Below are 5,110 nucleotides of genomic sequence, written 5' to 3'. Positions count from 1 at the left end.
TCCCCCGCATCGGCAGGCAGACCCCCAACCACTGCGCCACCAGGGAAGCCCCAGGGAGAGAGCTTTTGAAGAAGGAGGGCAATTTGCCCTTGGGGAGTCGAGCCCACTATGGAAAGAATGTGTGACTAGAGGCCATATCACGCTAGGCCATTCCGGGGATGGGTAAGACAATTTAATGCCTGAGACGCCTGGGCTAGTCAGACACAAGGGAGAGGGAGGAGTGCAGACACCTTTAGAAACCCCTCCCGGACTTTCTGCAGGGATGCAGTGGAGGGAGGGGGGTTGGTGACTCAGCCTGGGCGTTCTTGAAGCCCTCAGGCTCCCACGAGGCTTTTTTCCCCTGCATCCTGGCAAGGGGGGCTGGCAAGCAGACAGAGATGGAGAGAGCCAGCGCTCACATTACTTAAGGGGGACCAGGTACCAGGTGTTTGAACAGGGTTTCAGCTAATCCTCAGAGTAACCCAGAGGTAGGTTCTACCATTGCCTGCCTTCCTTCCTTCCTTCCTTCCTTCCTTCCTTCCTTCCTTCCTTCCTCCCTTCCTCCCTCCCTCCCTCCCTCCCTCCCTCTGGTCAGTGTGACCTCAAGACCCATTGGGATGCTGGTAGAAAGAATCCACTGTGGCCAGGGCAGAGGCTCGGCCTGTGGACGTGAGGCCTCAGATTCCTGTCTCCTGGCCCCAGAACTCTTAGGAAGCTCAAAGGCCTGAGTTTCAGCCACTGGCAGCTTCTGGCCTGACCACTTCCCAGGAGAGAGGGACCAGGGTGTGCAGGAATGTCCAGTCCTCAGAGCCCGCCCGCCACACTGACCTGGGGGCCAGGCAGCTGAAAGAGCCCCAGCCTGGGCTGTAGAACTCGGGCTACAGTCCCCCTGCCATCCTTCCTGGCTGAGGGACCCTGAGCAAGCCTCAACCTCTGGGGACTGTGCTTGGCTCATCTGTAATGCACAGGAAGCTGGCTAGAGGATTCCTTTTCTTCTCCTTCTCCCTGGATAGATTCATTTACATATATATATGTATAAGTATATACACAGACACACAGGCCCATTTCATGCTCCTTGCTTCCCTATATGTATTTACATATACTTACTAAAATACTGTATATACTGATGCTGTAACTTTAGTGTTTTCACTGAATCATGTCTTGGAGGTCTTTCCAGGTCAGGAATGTAGCTCTCCCCCATTCTTCTAAAAGGACGGCTTATATTCCCATGTAATGGAACCCCTTCCCATCTTGGATTGCTAAGCCCTTAGGCGAACATTCCTGCATTCTACTGTGTGCTTGTGTGAGCATTTCTACAGGAGATTCTTAGAAGTGGGATGGCCGGGCCCAAGGGCACGCAGTTTAAATTCTGAAAGAGACTGCCAAAGGATCTGAGAAGGCCCCAGAACTAAGTGATTTCTAGAACTGTTTCTTGCATGGACGTTTCTTCGACTTCTAGCAGGGAAGGGGGTAATGCCTTTAGAAGAGTCCTTTAACTTCTGTGGGCCTCCGTTTGCTCACCTGTAAAATGGGAAACCTACAGTAATATACATGGAGGTGCTCCAGACTTTGCTGTTGAAGCATGAGGGGTTAATACTGCCCTCGATATCGGGAGGCCCAGCAGTTGAACATACCGCTTCCATGATGCACAAACCAGAACGAGGAACCTGAACAAGAAGGATGCTCTCTTATGTCAATCATCCACTATGAGTGGGGCACCTGTATTAGATCAGCAGTTCTCAAGGGGGGAGGATTTTGCCGCCCCCCTCCAGAGGACATCTGACAATGCTTGGAGATGATTTTAGTTGTCATAAATGGAAATGGTTGCAAGTGGCTTTACTGGGTAGAGGGTAGGGATGCTGCTAGACATCCTACAGTGCACAGGACAGCCCCCTGCCCCCCGCAACAAAGAATGATCCGGCCCCAAATGGCAACACTGCTGAGGATAAGAAACCCTGCTCTAGACCTCTCTCTTACCTGATGTCTACCCCCCAACAAACCCAATTCAAAGATAAGGAAACTGAGGCTCAGAGAGGTGGATGACCTGTCCAAGGTCCCCTGTCAGCAGTAATGGGAGTAGACTCCCGGCTCCATCTGACTTTAGGGTCTGCGGTGCGTTCCAAATACTGTACGGTCTCTCTGGGAAGACATCACCGTTGTCTCCAAACAGGGGCCGACTGTTCACTGCCTTTACCCTTGACAGATTATCTACACTGCAAGTCATAAGTTTTACCTAAAAGCACAACCCCCCTACCCAGGTTTAGAGGTTTTATGACTTGTAATCATAATCACTGCTTCCACCCACTTGCCCTGTGCCATGCACTTTACAAAGATTAACTCATTTTACCCTGATAAGGACATTGAGGGAACTGAGTCACAGAGAATTTAATAATTCCTCCAAGAAACATACTAAGTAGCAGATTTGGGCTCTAGACCCTGATAAGAGGGGTTCAGAGACCCATCTCTCCACCCCCATGCACTACAGTTCTCCCTCATACTCTGAACTTTCACCTTGGCACCTTGGACTTGGATCCCTGCTCTAAATTGGAGCACAACAGCCAACCCCTTAGCTGGAGGCAGGGGGAGTTTCTGCCTCAAGACCCTCCCATTTGTAGGGACCTGGTTGCTGTTGACCCAGTGGGCTGGCGGGCACCCAATGCCTCAGGAAAAGGAGCAGGCTCTAAGCTGGGGTGGGACATTGCGGCAGGGAACTCGGGGTCGGAGGGAAAAGGCAGGGATCGAGGTGGGGGGGGCCCTGGAGGGAGGGGCCGTGACTTCCAGTTCTGGGGGGGAGCTCTGCCCAAAGTGCCTGGAGCAAGCCTCACCTGCAACAGATATTCCTGCAGCAGCATCGGCTCCAGACTATTGCAACTGATCTCATTTGCTATCCTGAGTCCATTTGTATTCTGGCAAGCCTAGATTTGGCAGTGGGCTCAATAAAAAGATCCCAAGGGCTGAGTGGTGAAGTGCAAGGCCCTGGGAATGGATCTACAAGGTGGCTTGTTGGGGGACGGTGCTGGGTTCCAGCTCTGTCTGCTCCTAGCTGCGTGACATTGGCAGAGCCTCTGTACCACCTCTGGTAAGTGGGGACCACAGTGCCCAGAAGTCCCGGTTCTAAATATGAGGACAAGAGGTAGTGTCCAGGACCCCGGCAGCCCAGGAGTCCTGGAGAGGCTGTGACCAGCTTCGCTACCCACTGGCTAGGTGACCTTGAGCAAGTCTCTTCCCCTCCTTGTGCCTCTCTTTGCTCAACTGTCAAATGAAGGCGCAAGATCTTTGATCTGGAGTCCCTGGGAGGTCTAAGGACTCCCAACTGGGCCATTTTTCTCTCTCCAGGGCTGACCTCTTTGGGCGTCCAGGACACACGCTTCTCCTACTCCACCTCTAGGGTGAACTCCAAAGAACAAAGCAAAGCTCCTTGCCTTTCTCTCCCCTGCCTCCCGCCCCCATCCTGGCCTGCCAGATTACAGCGGTGCCTAGCCCCGCTCAGGTCACCAACATCCTGTCCCTTAGTCCGGCTTCACTGAAGCCAGCCCAACGGATGGTTCCTGCAACATCTCCTCTGGCCAAGGGCCTAGGGAATTCCACCAGGCAATGCCCACAGGAGCTGGGGGAGGGGCAGCCCCAGGGAGCAAATTGGGGCCCTTCTGTCTGCACTGACACCCTCTTCTCTAGAAGAGGGGTTGGCCTGCCTCAGGGGAGGATATTCTGAACACAGTCCTTTGTGTGTGAGTGTGTGTGTGTGTGTGTGTGTGTGTGTGTGTGTGTGTTGGCAGGGGGTGGTCCCTGCTGGTCCTGCTGCCTCAGAGCCCATCTCTGTTGGCAGTTTGGAGGCTCCTGGAATGATCTCTAGGCTCAGGATCCCAGCTTTAAGAGTTTCAGTCTTACTAAACCTCATCCTCTGGCCTTACCTCTGGCCAGGGTGGGTGAGGAAAGGTAAGATGGAATTAGGTGGGAAGGATGGGACTGGGAGTGGTGGATGGGGGCGGGGGGGGGTGTTAGTGGGATGGGGTTTGTGTAAAAGGGTTACAGAGGGGTGGATTGAGGTGGGTGACTGGTCCAGACTGGTGACCAGACCCTGGCCCTGTTTCTGAGTGTGAAAACCCCTTCTGTTACATCTTGACTGGAGAAAGAGGGGAAATCCCCCAAATGCCTTCAGTGTGGAGGTGTCTGAGGCAACCAACCATCGTCTCTCTCTTACGGATGGGGGGGGGTGGGAGGAGGTAGGTAATCATCCACCTCTGAAGGCAAATCACAGAGTCCAGTTTCTGAGTTGGGGGGCCCAGGGAGGTCTGTATCGCGTTTGAGGGTGACATGCAGAATCTCTGGAGAGGGATATCCTTCTCTTAGGGAGGGGCTTATTTCCCCTCCTGGAGGAAACACACCGTTATCTATGAGCTGAGAAGGCTGGGTGGGGAGAAGAATCCAAACTTAGTTTTTTAGGGAAGGGGAAGGGGCATGGGTCTCCAAAGAGATCAAGGGGCCCTAGATACCTGGGGAGGCTGGAACCCACTTTGAGGGGGCACGTTCCATTCCAAGGGGTAAAGTAGGAAGAGGAATCCTATCTCTAGAGCCGGGGGCCAGGAAGGAAAGGCCCATTTCTGAAGGGAAAAGGAAACTATTTTGCTCTCTGGGAGGTGAGAGACCCTCTCTTTTCGGGCGGGGGGCGGGGGACCCGCGTCTCGGGAAGATGAGGGCTCCGTCTCTGTGAGAAGATGCCCCGTTTTTACTCCCTGGGGCAGGGCCGAAGGATTCCGTCTCAGCTCCCGCGGAAGGGCTCGTCTCACGCTACCCGGCGCCAGGTCCTTACCTCCAGGCCCCTGCTCCAACGTTCGGGCTCCGACCTGCCAGGCACCGACTTGAGGGATCCGCGCCCTGAGCTCCGGTTCCTCCCGGTCTCTGCCCAGCTTCCCCCAACGACTCGCCGGGCTCCGTGGCTCCGCCGAGAGGCTCTGGCCAATCAGCGCTGCCGGTTCCGGCCCTCGCTCGCACCGCCGCCAATCAGCGCGTCCGCCACGGGCCACCGCCCCCGGGAGGGAGGGGGAAGGAGGGACGGGATCACAGTCCGGCCTCCGGGGGCGGAAGAACTGGGGGCCTGGAGGAGGGACTGCGAGGGCCGGGAACGAGGGTC

At 55.1% G+C, this 5,110-nt stretch overlaps 1 protein-coding gene across 2 annotated transcripts in view; it reads right to left on the bottom strand.

Annotated features, from left to right (window-relative positions):
* The window catches only part of ABAT (4-aminobutyrate aminotransferase), an 85,236-nt gene extending 80,330 nt beyond the window's left edge, over positions 1-4,906 (bottom strand). For both annotated transcript variants that reach the window (XM_024759377.1, XM_024759378.1), the window contains exon 1: positions 4,790-4,906. The gene's annotated coding sequence lies outside the window, so the exon portion shown is untranslated. The remainder of the gene's footprint in view (positions 1-4,789) is intronic.
* Between the last annotated feature and the right edge of the window lie 204 nt (positions 4,907-5,110).

This window comes from Neophocaena asiaeorientalis, unplaced genomic scaffold (genome assembly GCF_003031525.2).
Source record: "Neophocaena asiaeorientalis asiaeorientalis breed wild unplaced genomic scaffold, Neophocaena_asiaeorientalis_V1.1 scaffold254, whole genome shotgun sequence".
Classification (NCBI taxonomy): Eukaryota; Metazoa; Chordata; class Mammalia; order Artiodactyla; family Phocoenidae; genus Neophocaena; species Neophocaena asiaeorientalis.
This window is presented reverse-complemented; position numbering and strand designations above follow the sequence as displayed.